The following is a 16,640-nucleotide window of genomic DNA, read 5'->3' on the forward strand; positions in this document are numbered from 1 at the left end:
GGAACAACCACACTTCCTATCCCAAAACTCAGGGAGGAGTAGCTTTGTGCATAAAAACAGACACATTTGCATTAACATGCATCTTACTTCAGTGATTGAGTTATGGCTGTGCTTGATTATCCATCACCTGGATTGTCAGTAACTTTAAGGACAGGAAACACTTCTCTGACCCTATCATACTTTTGTGTTCTTTTTTTTTTTTAAAGATTTATTTATTTATTTAATTTCTTCCCCTCCCCTGGTTGTCTGTTCTTGGTGTCTGTTTGCTGCGTCCTGTTTCTTTGTCCGCCTCTGTTGTCGTCAGCGGCACGGGAAGTGTGGGCGGCGCCATTCCTGGGCAGGCTGCTCTTTCTTTTCACGCTGGGCGGCTTTCCTCACGGGCGCACTCCTTGCGCGTGGGGCTCCCCCACGCAGGGGACACCCTTGCGTGGCACTGCACTCCTTGCGCGCATCAGCACTGCGCATGGCCAGCTCCACACGGGTCAAGGAGGCCCGGGGTTTGAACCGCGGACCTCCCATATGGTAGACGGACGCCCTAACCACTGGGCCAAAGTCCGTTTCCCCACTTTTGTGTTCTTATAACATGGTGTCCCTGCATCCATATATACTTACCAGTCTTATTGCAAAGTCACTTATCAAAAACCCACGGAAGAGGAAATACTTTTATTAAATGCTTTTAGGGAGCAGATGTGGCTCAAGCAGTTAAGTGCCTGCCTCCCACATGAGAGGTTGCAGGTTTGGTATTGGGTGCCACCTGAAAACACACACATACACAAACAAGCAAACAAACAAAACAAACGACTGAAAAACCAACTCAGGGAAGCTAATGTAGCTCAGTGGTTGAGTGCCGGCTTCCCACATAGGAGGTCCCAGGTTCAATCCCTGGCCCCTGGTGTACCTCAAAAAAAAAAAAAAAAAAAAAAAAAGCTTTAAATCTCCTGTCTGATTTCTTTAAGGTCTCATACATCCATGTGTCTCAAAATAGATTTTTTTGTAGGGTAGGATTTTTTTTTATAGGTCACTCTTGCTGGCTGGTCAGGTCATTGGGCAAATCTTCCCTCATATTTACTGAAGGTTTTTAAAAAATATTTTGACTTCTCCCTTTTGGAATTTCTTAAAATAATCAAGACAAAGGGAATGCATAATTATTATAGAATAAGATCCAGCTCTTTTATCTTTTAACATGGTACACTGTTGAATACTGATGATATAAAATAGTATGTGGCCCCTGGAAAAGCTACAGTGCAATGCACCGCAAATTACAGACATAGAAAACTATCAAAGTGAGAAGAAAGAAACAAAATGATTTTGGCTTGTTTGCAAATACTGAGGATTACATTATTTTATTGTATTTTGCTTTCATCTAGAAAATGAAGTTAGTATAATTATTACTGTATACCATTGTTTATACCTAATTACCAAGCAGTTTAATCATTAATATATACAATTAATGTATTCAAATGACTTTCAACTTCATTGTAATTAAATAAAACTTTCCAAATAAATAGGTAAAGTTTAGTTTTCCTTGAGTAGCTTAGTTGTCTGGTAGTGCAAGTAATGGTCGAGCAATCATCAATGAAGAAAACCATAGCTTCCCAGCAAATTCTAAGCTAAGTCATCACAAAAACTCTTTCCTATTTTATTTGAAATGATTTAGCAGGATGTTGGATATCATTACCTTAAAAGATATTAAAAAAGTAATCACATAAAACAATTATTCATGATCAAGGGGGTTTTATCCCAGGCCTATAAGGGTAGTTCAACACAAGAAAACTAATCAGTGCAAAATATCACATTAAAAAATTTAATAAGAAAAACCACATGATCCTCTCAATTGATACAGAAAAGGTATTTGACAAAATACAGCATCCTTTCTTAATAAAAATACTCTGAAAGATAGGAATTGAAGGAAACTTTCTAAACATGATAAAGGGCATACTATGAAAAACCCACAGCCAACATTGTACTCAATGGGGAAAAGTTGAAAACTTCCCTGTTGAGATCAGGAACAAGACAAGGATGCCCACTGTCACCTCTGTTGTTCAGTATAGTACTAGAGGTTCTGGCTAGAGTAATCAGGCAAGAAAAAATAAAAGTCTATCCTTTGGAAAGAAGTAAAACCTTTGCTACTCCTTAGTGTGCGTTTATACCAAGAAAGTTCTGAAAAACTTCCACAAAGCTACTAGAGCTAATAAATGAGTTCAGCAGAGTGACAGGATACAAGATTAATAAGCAAATATCAGTAGTGTTTTTATACACTAGTAATGCCCAATCTGAGAAGGCAGTCACACCAAAAAATTCTGTTTATAATAGCAACTAGAAGAATCACATATTTAGGAATAAACTTAACCAAGTATGTAAAGGATCTATGCTCAGAAAACTACATTGCTTTGCTAAAAGAAATCAAAGAAGACCTAAATAAATGGAAGGGCATTCTGAATTCACAGATTGGAAGACTACCCAAATTGATTTACAGATTCAATGGAATCCTAATAAAAATTCCAGCGCCTTTTTTTTTTTTAAAGAAATGGAAAAACCAATTATCAAATTTATTTAGAAGGGTAAAGGGCTGTAAATAGCCAGTAACATCTTAAAAAGGAAGAACAAAGTTGGAGGACTCTCACCTCCATACTTTAAATCATAGTACCTAGCTACAGTGGTAAAAATAGCATGGTATTGGCATAAAGATAGACATATAGTCAGTGGAATGGAATTGATCATTCAGAAACAGACCTCCACCCCATCTGTGGTTAAGTGATTTTTGACAAGGTTGTCAAGCCTACCCAGCTGGAGCAGAACAGTCTGTTTAACAAATGATGCTGGGGTAACTGTATATCTGTATCATAAAGAAAGAGAGAACCCCTCTCACACCTTATACAAAAATCACCTCAAAATGGATCAAGGACCTAAATATAAAACTGAGAACCATAAAACCTCTAGAAGAAAATGTAGGGAAACATCTTCAAGAGCTGGTGGTAGGTGGTGGTTTCTTAAACCTTATACCCAAAGAACAAGAAACAAAAGAAAAAATGGATAAATGGGACCTCCTCAAGTTTAAACACTTTTGTGCTTCAAATAACTTTGTAAAGAAGGTGAAAAGACAGCCTACTCAATGGGAGAAAGTATTTGGAAACCACATATCTGATAATCTGGTTTGATTTCCATGTTCTATAAAGAGATGATATAACTCAGTGATAAAGGGAAGCAATCCAATTGATAAATGGGTAAAAGACTTAGACAGTTTTCCAAAGAGGAAATACAAATAGCAAAAAAACACATGAAAAAATTTTCATTATCACTAGGTATTAGGGAAATGAAAATCAGAACTACAATGAGATATCATCTCATAGCTTATAGAATGGCTATTGTTTTTTTTTTGTTTTTGTTTTTGTTTTCTTTTTTTTTCTTTTTTCTTTTTTCTTTTTATTTTATTTTATTGACTTTGTAATAATATTACATTAAAAATATATATGTGAGGTCCCATTCAACCCCATCCCCCCACCCCACCTCTCCCCCCCCCCCCAGCAACACTCCCTCCCATCATCATGACACATCCATTGGATTTGGTAAGTACATCTTTGGGCACCTCTGCACCTCATAGTCAATGGTCCACATCATGGCCCATACTCTCCCCCATTCCATCCAGTGGGCCCTGTGAGGATATACAATGTCCGGTGATTGCCTCTGAAGCACCATCCAGGGCAGCTCCATGTCCCAAAGACGCCTCCACCTCTCATCTCTTCCTGCCTTTCCCCATACCCATCAGCCACCATGTCCACATTTCCCAATCCAATGCCACCTCTTCTATGTGGACATTGGATTGGTTGTGTCCATTGCACCTCTATGTCAAGAGGAGGCTCAGATTCCACATGGATGCAATCCTCCCACTTTCAGTTGTAATCACTCTAGGCTCCATGGTGTGGTGGTTGTCCTTCTTCAACTCCATCTTAGCTGAGTGTGGTGAGTCCAATAAAACAGATTGTAGGTGCTGGAGTCTGTTGAGGCTCAGGACCTGGCTATCACATTGTCAGTCCAGAGATTCAAATCCCCTAAATATATCTTAAACCCCAACATTAACTGCACCTCCAGCACATTAGCATGAAAGTCTTATGAAGGGAGATCCCATCTGAGTCCAGATTCATCACACATAAACACCATTTCCAAAGAGGGTCCATCTGACCTGGTAGTTAACCTAGAATGGCTGTTGTTAAAAAACAAACAAACGGAAAACAATAAGTGCTGGAGAGGATGTGGAGAAAAAGAAACACTCATTCACTGTTGGTGGGAATGTAAAATAGTGCAGCCTCTGTGGAAGACAGTTTGGAGGTTCCTCAGGAAGCTAATGGAGAGCTGCCGTATGATCTGGCAATTCCTCTGCTAGCACATGCAATGAAAGAAAAATAGGTAAATGGGTCCTCCTCAAAATTAAAAACTTTCGCACCTCATAGGACTTTGTCAAAAGTATGAAAAGGCAGCCGACTCAATGGGAGCAAATGTTTGGAAATCACATTTCTGATAAGGATTTTTTTTTTATAGATACATCTACAATATTATTACAAAACTATTCTTTTGGCATTAGTTGGTTACAGAAATAGCAAGATATTGCAAGTGCGGCAGAGAAGCTCTAAGGTAATTATGGGTTCCCCCCTTACAGAATCTAAATTTAAGTTACCTCATATTCATTACATACAAATTACCTATAGTCTTTACTGCTATAGATCATGACTCATACACCATTTTAGGGAGGAGTTGATAAGGGATTAGATTAAATGTTGAAAGGACTACAAAAGTTCCTTTATGAGACTTCTTCTTTTCCCCTCCAATATTACTTTGCATTAAAAGAGTCAAATTATTTAGAACTCTTCTCCCCATGGAGCATTGCACTTAATTCTTGTTAAAAAGTAATACCTGTGAAATGGATGTGGATAAGCAGTTGGGCTCCTGTCTGCCATATAGGAGGTCCAGGGCCTCCTGGTGAAGGCAAGCTGGTTTGCGTGGCAAGCTGGCCCACGCAGAGTGCCAGCCCACACGAGAATGCCACCCCACGCAAGAGTGCCACCCCACGAAGGAGTGCCTCCCTGCACAGGAGTGCTGGCCAATGCAGAGAGATGCACAGCAAGATGATGCAACAAGAGACACAGAGGAGAGATAAGAAGATGGAGCAGAACAGGGAGCTGGAAGGTCCCAGGATTGTTTCCTGGAGCCACCTAATGAAAATACAAGCAGACACAGAAGAATGCACAGCAGATGGACACAGAGAGCAGACAAATGGGGGGGGGGATAAAGAAATAAATCTTAAAAAAAAAAAAGGCAATACCTGTGCAATGCATATTTAACACCAACACAGGTGAGGGAGTGATCCCTAGTTTTAAACTGTGGCATCAGAGTCCCTTAAAAAGAGAAAAGCATTTAATCAATTCTTCTGGCTGGTGTTAGTGCTGTGCATTTGTTGGTGGGTCACTTTCTGTGCTGTGTTTGCTTTGAAGGCATCTTCCAAAGTATCGCCAATATTCCCTTCTTTTTTTTTAAAAAATTTATTTATTTATTTAATTTCCCCCCCTCCCCTTGGTTGTCTGTTCTTGGTGTCTATTTGCTGCGTCTTGTTTCTTTGTCCACTTCTGTTGTCGTCAGCGGCACGGGAAGTGTGGGCGGCGCCATTCCTGGGCAGGCTGCTCTTTCTTTTCACGCTGGGCGGCTTTCCTCACGGGCGCACTCCTTGCGCGTGGGGCTCCCCCACGCAGGGGACACCCTTGCGTGGCACTGCACTCCTTGTGCGCATCAGCACTGCGCATGGCCAGCTCCACACGGGTCAAGGAGGCCCGGGGTTTGAACCGCGGACCTCCCATATGGTAGACGGATGCCCTAACCACTGGGCCAAAGTCCGTTTCCCAATATTCCCTTCTTAGAGTGTCCTTTTCTTTTGCTAGGATTTCACTTAACTCTAATGCTTTATTAAGAATACCCTCCTTGTTGTCACACGGTTTTCTAGCATGTCTTCGTAGATATCCATAAGAAAGTCATTTAGGTAGGGAGAACTGTGACTTGGTTGTAAATCAAGTAATTAGTTTAACAGATTGGGATATTTGAAAAGGCCACAATCCTCCAAAATCCCTTTCAAATAGTCCCATGTACTTTGATTATGTAGTACTAGTTTGATCACTTCCAGAGTGTACTGGACTTCTTTCTCTAATAAAGCAGAATCATTGCAGCCAGTGGTGTTGGAAATTACAAAGTATCTTTGGTTCCAGACAGAGTTATTTCTCACACCCTCTATGAGAAGTTGGTCTACATACTACAGCTCATTATCCCAGAGTTTAAATTCCTGATTAACCCATGGTCGATGCCACCCAGCATGGTAATTCTTTGCATCCTGATTAAGAATATTAGCAATGAATTTCAGCTCCTGAGTTGAATCTTGCAGCCATTCCACTGACACTCATCCATGATGCCAAACTTGATAGATTTGGGACTGTTGCTGAGTTATTGCAGTGATGTAGTTAATTTCCTCATGTAGATCCTTTTCAACTGACTTTAAGAGAACTCTCTGAAAATGCCACACTGTGTAATTTGCTGCATTTAACTCAATAGTATCTCAGGTTAATTTAAAAGCTCATTCACTTCTTTCATCATGCTGCAGAACACCACAAAAATAATCATAAACATCTCTAAATTTTTCACTATAAATGATTTGGATCACTGGATTAGGGTCATCGTTTGCAGTACTGGTTCTGTATCAGCCCGTTCTGCTCTGTCCCTGTGAGAAGCCACAGGGACATGGCGAGTGTTCGGCCTCTTCCCCTGATCTCGGAAACAGCCTGATAAGGATTTAATATTCATGATACATAAAGAGATGCTAAAACTCAACAATAAAAAGACAAGCGACCTGATTAAAAAATGGGCAAAAAACTCGAATAGACATTTATCCAATACAAGAAATACAAATGGCAAAAATACATGTGAAAAAATGTTCTACATCACTAATAATTAGGCAAATCAAAACCACAATGAGATATCATTGACCTCTTTGGCTGAGGATGAGGGCTGAGAAGGGGTACTGATGCTTAATGTATGTAGAATGTTTTAGTGAGCTTGGCTGTGAAAGTGTGGAAATAGATAGAGTTGATGATAACACAGTATAGTGAGTATAACTAACAAAGCTGGTTTATAAATGTTATTGTGGCTGAAAGGAATAGTTTAACAACATAAATGTCAATGGAAAGGAAACTAGAGAGTAATCTAGGAACTCTATAACAAAGTGAACTAGGTAGTGGATGGAGATCGAGTACAAGAATATTCTATGAACTAGAACAAATGTTCTACACTGGTAAGAATATGATGATGCATGGATTACAGTTAATGTAACTTATGGACTATAGTTAACAGCAATATTGTAATATTCTCACATCAGTGTCAAAGAAGGTACTATATCAATGCTAACGGTAAATAATAGCGGGGTATGGGATCTTTCCTTTTGAAGTAAGGAAATGTTCAAAAATTTACTGAGGTTATAACAGCATGACTCTATGCTAAACCTGAGAACCCCTGAGTATACACTTTGAATGGATTATTCAAGGCTTGGGTCTGTAAAAAACAGTGAACCACGTGATGGATGATGGACTGTGGTCAACAGTACACATACGAGAGTTCTCTCATGAACTAAAACAAATGTACAATCCTAATACATGGTATTAATAAGTGGGGGAGGGGGAATATACCAAATGTAAGCTATAGCATATATTAGTAATATTTTGATGATGTTCTTTCATAACCTGTAACAAGTGTCCCAGAACGATGTAAGGTGTTGGTAGAGGGGTGATATATGGGAAATCTGCATATTATGTATGATTGTTTTGGAAGCTCACAACTACTCTAATAAAAATATACATGTTAAAAATATAGGGAAGCAGATGTGGCTCAAGTGATTGGGATCCTGTCTACCATGTGGGAGGTCCAGAGTTTGATTTCTGAAGGCAAGCTGGCTTGCATGGTGAACTGGCCTGAGTGGAGTGCTGGCCCAAGAAGAGTGCTTGCCCATATAGTAAGATGGCCTGAGCAGAGAGCTGGTGTAGCAAGACGATGAAAGAAAAGAGACACAGAGGAGAGACAATAAGAGACACAGCAGACCAGGCAGCTGAGGTGGCGCAAGAGATTGAGCACCTCTCTCTTACTCCAGAAGGTCCCAGGGTCGGTTCTCAGTGCCGCCTAAAGAGAAGACAAGCAGACACAGGAGAACACATAGCAAATGGACACAGACAGCAGAAAATGGGGGGCGGGTGGGATAAATAAACACATCTTAAAAATATATATATATATAGAGAGAGAGAGGGGAGTGGATTTAGCTCGGTGGTTGAGTGTCTCCCTCCCATGTATATAATGTGCATGGTCCTGGGTTCAATCTCTGGTTTACCTCCTAAAATAAAAAATAAAAAAATTATATATATATATATGGAATTGTTCAGACTGGTGATATCTAAACTTTGGAACATTTCAAATTATAACCAAAGAAATTACATGTAAAATAATCCCTTTAATGCATTAGAATTGTTCTGCATGATCTTGCAATAAAGATATAGGCCATTTTAAATTTTGTCAAAACCTATAAAAGGGTATGGTGCAAAATGTAAACCATAATAACCATTGGCCATGCTTAGTAGCAATGCTTCAATATTTGTACATCAATTGTAACAAATGTACTATCCACATGCAAAATATTATTGATAGGGGAAAGTAGAATGAGGGAGGGTGTTGGGTATACAGGAACCCTCTATATTTTCTGTGTGACTTTTCTGTAACCTAAAATCTATTTGAAGATAAAAATAAGACATTGGGAGGACATATGGAAGAAATCATCACTGTACATACAAGACAAGAAATCTTACAGTGATGAAAGACTATGTCTAAAAAATTTTTATTTGAAATTTAAAATTTTTTTCTGTCTTTTATTTTTGTATTTTAGTTACTATTTTAAAAACTTATTTTCTTATTAATTTTATTTGGTTATTTTTTTGGCTTCATTGTTTGGAGAGTTCTTGGACCATAGAAGGGTCACAACTGTTGCAGGGGAAGGAAACTGGTATGGGGTGTTGGTGATGAGGGGATGTGTGGGCAGCGGTGCACCTGGGGCATGCTTCTAAGGCGTATGAATATGTTCAAGCATCCATGGGGCCTTGTCTTGGTGGGTGGAGATCCTGGGGAGTCCTCCTGCATTCTCTAATAGAACAACAAGAATCCCCGAGTACATGCGCAATGCCTAGTGAAGGAATAGAGACCATTACACTGATGTGGGCTATGGGTGGAAGGCTCTGTGTCTCTTCAGAGATAACTAAGTTGTTTGACTTGTGGGTGTGGAACGGTAAGAGGCTGCAGTCCTGCCCTTAGGGACAGTGACAGCGGCTCCAGTCCCAGGAAATGTTTAACAATGCAAGGGCTATAAACTTTAAGTATTTAGGGGAAATGCAAAAACCAAGGCTTATCTAGAATGTTTGGAGTCCATGCTAAAAGCTTACCTAAGATGTGGAAGAGATATATGCTAATTGAAGCCTATTGAGAACTGAAACAAAGGGACCATTTGACCTTTCCTCTCTGTATAAAAGACGTTTGAAAATCTTGTTCGGGGCTCGGGATTCAAACTGAAAGCTCCCGAGTCCGGCCGGCCGTCAATAAACCATTTTTCCTTCTCAAAATCATTGCTGAGTCCTGGCCTCTCTATACTCAAATAATTGAACTTCTCTTAAATTCCACAACATTTTTGGCGACTCCGCCAGGACAATAAATGAAGGCCAGAGACGGTAGCATTTTGCTGCCCCTTCCAAATCCCCGAGGAAGCCGGGAGGACTCGGGTGAACCCCAAATCTGGGCGCCCCTGGATTAAATTTAATCCAGAAAAGATGTGGGCTCCACCAGAATCTTCCCGACAAAATCGAGGGCAATGGAAGGTCTGAAGAGAAAGATTCTGGGAACGAAAAAGAACTCCGAACATGGAAGAAGGTAAGACTCCCCGGGTGAGCACAGTCTGGAAGGCCCTAGCTTTAATTGCTAGGAAGGGGAGGCTGATCACCTCCCGAGAGAACCCTAGTAGCCCCAGAAGGCTGGGGGGAAGCCGGTCTCTCTAGGCTTGGGAAAAGGAGGAAAACCGGGGAAAAGCCCTGGTGTTTTGGGTTTGTCTAACTGCATGTTAGAATCTGGTACTGGTCTTATATCCACTAAAGGAGTGGAGTCTCGATTTTAATAGGACGGGCTATTTATAGGTTCAAGTCCTAATGTCCTGGAAATTGGTCTAGATTAAGGGAAACAAAACTTGGTTACAGGAAAATGGATCGGCTTTTCTGGTGGAGCTTGGTCTGGGTGTAAAGTTTAAACAGTGGAAAAGTCTAGCTGAAATCTTTTGTTATGGTGCTAATTTGTGAATGAATTCACTTTATACCAAATGTTAAGTGTTCTGAGGTTTGTGATGGCTGTGGGGGCAGCCATGGTGAAAATAAATATATAAACTTGTGGGTCAGATTAGTGACCTTTGTGCTTCTGTCTGTGTCAGCTCAAGGCTAGTGTTGGAGTTGTGTCCTTATGTAGAGTGGAATTACAGCTGAGCTGGAGCCCTCCCTTGCCATTGGCAAGGGGGTGAAATGATTCTGGGGCAAAAAGCTGAGGCGTCTGGATGTTTGCGGAGTCTAGATGTTTGTGCATGCTCTGCTGTCTTGTCTCTGGTCTGGCCCTTTGCCGGGGCTTGGAGGCCATCTGTGTCCGCGCCACGCACCCAAGTTTGTTGGGGATGTCCCAGTCAGGGTGGCTGGGTCCCTGGGAGAGTTGCCAAATTTGAGTAGGTTCTGTCTGCCCATTTTGGCTGAAAGCTGGAAAGGGGGGAGCGGCTTGCCCCTTTCCACTGAGTCCACCATTCTATTCATAAGCCGCATTCCTGTTTGTTGTGCGCCTGACTGCCTGGAAGGGGGGGAAGTGAAGGAGGTGAAAAGCAGAATCAGAATAAATGCAGTAAAGTCCCTCCTTAGGGTGTCAAAGCCAAAATACGTTTGCATTCTGCCCAGGTTCTTAGAAGGTATTGTAGTAACTTTAAGTAAGAGAATGTGTTCTGTGAAGGTAAAATTTGTCTTAAAGGTATAAATAATTATAAAGGTTTTACAAACCATTGTTTAAATTAAGGTATTTAAATGGCAAATGCAGAAAGTCATTATTAAACAAAAACTGAATTGATAATAATAATAATAAAAGGTAATTTTATAACAAATTTATTTGGCAGCCAGCCTCCCCTGCCAACTTGCTTCCAAAGAAACTGTTTCTGGTATTACATGCTAAGTATTTAAAGTGAAGAAAAGTTCATTATTTTAACAAGCTTTTTAGTATTAATGGCAATTATATGTTGTAGGAAGTTTGCCTGGTAACTTAGTATGTGGGATATATGGAATGTTTTTTTATTGTTAAGGAAACAGAAGATGACTTTGTCGTTAAAATCATTTATAAATGCATTTATATTATAAAATAAAACAGTGGAAAGGTAATAACTGAAATTATAGCTGGGTGAATTTACCCTGAAATTATTATTTAAGTGTAAACTCTAAACTTTACCTTTCCTTAGTTTATGGTTACTTCAAGGCTAACCTCACCCCTTGCCTTTGCCTATGGTTATTTCATAATAGCTTCTGCCCCTATAGGCCAGAGAAGAGCTGGAACATCACTGTCTCCTGCCCTGGTATTAGTAACCCTTTCTCTCATGAATTCAAGTGTAAACTAAATAAATTGCTGCCTGATGGAATAAGGTTAAATGACCACTGGAATTTTATTATCTCCAAAATCAAAAGAGGGGTGGAGGGGGAGAAGTCTCCTGCCTGGATGGTCAGTGTCCCTAAGAGTGGCAATTCATGAGAGAAACGTCTGTCTCCCTGAGTCTTCAAATAGCCTCAGTAAATATATAAGATTAATCTTGTTGTTTATCCAAAATTCTGCTAATTTCAAAGTAAAATATAAAGTTCTAAAACAAAATGGTGCTAAAGCATTGAGAACATTTTGGTTATTACAAATCCATTAAGTAAGAAGGAAATTCTTGTGGTAAACTGCATGGTCATAGTGCAAATTAAGGAAAGTTTCAGGAGTCTTTGAAATGTTTGCAGTCACACTTGTTTTGTAAAGATTAGAAGTTTAAAGTAACTAAAGTTATGTTTTTGTCTCAAACTATTTATATCTGCCTATTTGCTCAAATTGTTGAGGTTAAATGTGCAGTTATATAAGTAATATGTATTTCTGGACTCCTAATTAATTAAGCTAAACAGTATATAAAATAATGCAAATTATAAGTAATATCAATGAGTTGTGTTTGTGTCTAACTCTTTGTGTCTGCCCATTTAAAAAAAAATGCTCAGTGTATGTCTTCATACATCAGGATAATATCAAATTAACAAATAAAAATTCTTAAAAGAGCTCTATTCAAATTGTTAAAAATTAAATATGCAGTTATATTTAAATATTCTTAAAGCCCAAATTAAACTAAGCAGGATGAAAAAGTCATAGAAATCTGATTATAGAAACAATTGGGAAAGGGCCTCCTCTTTGCAAGAGCTTTAAAGGCAAGACTAGGTGTGGCAGATTAAACCTATATACTAGGCTAGGGAATTAAGAAATCAGTTTACCCTGTAATTTCCCAGTTTAAACCTTTTGTCAGCCATAAAATAAACAAAAGAAAAACAAAGATTAGGTAAATTTTCACGTAAGGAAAAAATTGTTGATTGGTGTAACCTGGCGGCCTGCTGCCTCAGTCTCCCACTCCCGGGTTGGACAGCAGTGGAGGAGACCAGTTTAGGCCAGTCCTATGGGCAGTGGAAGGATGCCCAAGAAGGACTAAGTCAATGCCATTTCAGCACTAAATTCTATTCCTTATTTGACAAAGGGGAGCAGGTAAAAACTAAAATGGTTGGAATGTGATAGAGGAAGCAGTTAAATCACAAACTTTTGCGTGGGAAAGTTAGATCTCAGATAAGCTGTAACTTCTGAAGTATCCAATCTATGGAAAAACAGAGGAAGAGCTTGCATGCTAAGCTTAGGGGTATAAATTGTGTCATTTTTCTTTGTTCGTGGCACCAGCCATATCTGGCTCTGCACCCCTTCTTGCAAGATTGAGAATAAATTATTTTCTTCTCCACAATCTGGTGAGCCTTAATTCTTCCAGAAGATTTCTTTCCAACGAAATAAAGGTAATTAGTGGCTCTATTAACAAATTTCAGTAAGTAAAGGAAAGTCCATAAAAACTATGGAGAGATCTTTCCTGGGTTATGATTTAAAAAAAATTAAGTAATTGTGTAATGTGTTTTAAAACCTGGTAGTCAGTATGCATGTGTTTTAAAACCTGGTAGTCAGTTATGCTTTTAAATTAATAATTTTCATAACTTAAAGAAAAGAAGTTTTTAGCTTCCTGTAAGGGAAAAAGAGAACATTCCTTGCATAAACTATTATGGTTTCAATTTTATTTAACTTGAGTGTAATCTCCCATAGTTAATTTATAAACTAAATTAACATTATGTACGAAATCTTTAGAGTAATGAAAATTGTAAGTTCATATTGGTGAAATTAGGCTAAAGGAAAAAGATTGTAGATATGCTCTCTTAAATAAAGAGTAAATTTCTTTCATTGGTAATTGTAATTTAGTAAGTTTATTTAAACATGAGGTGTCTAGTCAATGCGGTTATAGTCAGTTATAAAGAGTTTGTAAAACATCTTCCAAACTGAAAATGTTTAAATAGTTCTAGTTGTAGAAGTCATTGTTAACTAAAGAAACTTAGATTGGTATTGGTAGCAGAAATAACTTCATGATAATAAACCTGTCTGAAGGCCACTGCAAAATACACATTTAAGTAAATGGTAATAAAAAGTTGTCTTGATTCTATTGGAAATATTCTGTTTTCATTCTAACAATGAAAAATAATATTTTTCCTCTATTACTAAAGTAAAGTACCTACTGTTATCTTCATAGTAAAATTGTGTAAGTAAATAGTCATTTGATATATGTATTGCGTTAAGTTGTTTAAAATATATATAAAACAAGGAATAAACTTTAACATTGTCAAACTCTTGTGCATTCGAACCAGGCCTTGTATACATTACAGGTGGCCTCTCCATGTGAGTTATTGGCTAAGCTGGTCACTGACCCCTCAATTAAAAATATGTGCTATATCAGTCTCTGGTTCTGCTCCTGAAGTTGATGGAAACTATATTGCAGTTTCAAGCTCCTGCAGCCAATAATGACTCGGTACAGCCAAGTGTACAATGGATATCGCCTCCAGACTGGCACTGTTCCATGGTGCCAGAGAGCACTATGCACCAGGCTAGTAGAATACTGGAAAATCTCTCTAAGATGAAGGATGCTGCAACTTGTTCACTGCGTTGAAGAACATGCTAAGTGGAGCCATGATACCAGGATACTGTAAGTAAAACTTAAACACAATTGGCATTATGGCCTGCTCTCATGGAGAGATAACATGTAAGGTATTACAAACCTGAAACTCAAAACTAATAATTGCAACTCTGAATCCTTATGCATTAAGTAATACATTAGTTAATATTAAGTGCTGTACTTTTATCCTGTACTAAATATATGCCTAATAATTGTAATGTTATCTTTTCTATTTTGGATCAAATGCAGAAGTATATTAGACATGTTAAATCCCTGGTAAAATCATTTTCTAAACAGTTAATAACATGTCTATACAATAAGGTGGCAGTCTCAGCCAGTCTCAGTCAACTTCTATATTCTGCTGTACTCTGCTGTGTAGCAAAAGTGAGGCTTGCTTGCTGATGGTGAGTCACCTATTGAACAAGTCAAAATTGCTAGAAATTGTACAATGAAAACCAAGGTGTAAAAATCTTTATTCTGTAGTTCTGATCACTCCCACAGGTGAAAACTAAGAGTATTTCCAAATTAGTGTTCTAATCCTGAGTGAAGCCAGTTGCCCAAGGAGTGCCAGTTCACCAGGAGCATCTGACAGAGCGAATGAGTGTTAATCATTGAACAGCTTAGAATGTGTCTTCAGACAAAGCTAAGTGTCTGTTGCAATTTCTCTCTAAAGATGGATAACTTAAAAAAGAATATATATGCTGTTCCCACCAGCTTTTAAGGAATGCCATCTTTATAGGCACCTAACCTTGTCTACCTCTGTAATCCAATGTGTCCTCTTTTAAAAACAGGTATTCCAAATTTTTAATTAAGTTTGTTTCTTTCAGAGTGAACATCTTATTAACCATATGAAAACTTCATCCAACTTCGTACAGAATGCCAGATCCATCTTCCTCCAGTTAGAATAAATTAAAGAGTTTTTACACCTTATTAGGCAATGACTACAGCCCATGGCCAGCAGGAAGCAGTTACAGAAAAGAGATCGTCTCCCTTCAGCACCCCTTTTAAATTAAAGGTGTAAACTCTTTAAGAGTAAAATAAAAGTAATAGATGGATCTGGAACCTGACTGGAAATCCACGTGAGTGCCAGTGGCAGCAGAATAACTGCAGGAGGCCCCTGCCCAAGATTCTGCTGTCCAGAATGAAAAGTTCTAAACTTCTAAAAACAGTCCTGGATGCTGTACTAAAGACTGATAAATAATCAATCAAGACAACAAACAGCCATCCACCTCATAGCTCCAACAATAATTATGCCAAAGCTTAGCAAGTAAACTTTGACAAAAGGGGGGAATGATGTGGGCTATGGGTGGAAGGCTCTGTGTCTCTTCAGAGATAACTAAGTTGTTTGACTTGTGGGTGTGGAACGGTAAGAGGCTGCAGTCCTGCCCTTAGGGACAGTGACAGCGGCTCCAGTCCCAGGAAATGTTTAACAATGCAAGGGCTATAAACTTTAAGTATTTAGGGGAAATGCAAAAACCAAGGCTTATCTAGAATGTTTGGAGTCCATGCTAAAAGCTTACCTAAGATGTGGAAGAGATATATGCTAATTGAAGCCTATTGAGAACTGAAACAAAGGGACCATTTGGCCTTTCCTCTCTGTATAAAAGACGTTTGAAAATCTTGTTCGGGGCTCGGGATTCAAACTGAAAGCTCCCGAGTCCGGCCGGCCGTCAATAAACCATTTTTCCTTCTCAAAATCATTGCTGAGTCCTGGCCTCTCTATACTCAAATAATTGAACTTCTCTTAAATTCCACAACAACACCAGGCCCTTGATGTTGATGATTGTACTTATGAACCTTTTCTAGTGAAATTGAAACTTAGCCTAGTATGATATATTGCCTAAGCATTGCCTCCTGTAGGCCTCATTTTTGCTCAAATGTGGCCTCTCTCGAAGCCAGTCTCAGCGTATAAATGCACTATGTTCCCTCTGGCAAGGGACATTACTTTTGGGGATGAGCCTCCCTGCCGCTGACGGATTATTACCAAGTGGCAACTAGTGATGCATTTGGAAAAAGACCTTGACCAAAAGGGGGAAATATTCAATACAAATGAGTTTTTTATGGCTAAGAGCTTTCAAAATTTTCCAAGAGTTGGGAGGTCTTTCCAAAGGATATGCTTATTCACGTCTCAACAGGCTCTTAATGACTGCCACCATAAACAGTGCCTCAAACAGCAGGTTTCCAGAGGGCTCTAGAGACATCTAGATACTAAAAGCAGGGCAGACAGGCTCAGGAATTTGGCATCGTT

The 16,640-nt window shown here is 39.0% G+C and overlaps 1 long non-coding RNA gene and 1 pseudogene across 1 annotated transcript in view; one reads left to right on the top strand and one right to left on the bottom strand.

Annotated features, from left to right (window-relative positions):
• Positions 1–16,640, top strand: part of LOC139438867 (uncharacterized) — a 101,330-nt gene that overhangs the window by 50,037 nt on the left and 34,653 nt on the right. The gene's annotated exons all lie outside the window — the stretch shown is intronic.
• On the bottom strand, positions 5,433–6,837 carry LOC101444522 (protein farnesyltransferase/geranylgeranyltransferase type-1 subunit alpha pseudogene; annotated as a pseudogene).

The sequence above is a fragment of the Dasypus novemcinctus genome, chromosome 4 (assembly GCF_030445035.2).
Source record: "Dasypus novemcinctus isolate mDasNov1 chromosome 4, mDasNov1.1.hap2, whole genome shotgun sequence".
NCBI classification, from domain to species: Eukaryota; Metazoa; Chordata; class Mammalia; order Cingulata; family Dasypodidae; genus Dasypus; species Dasypus novemcinctus.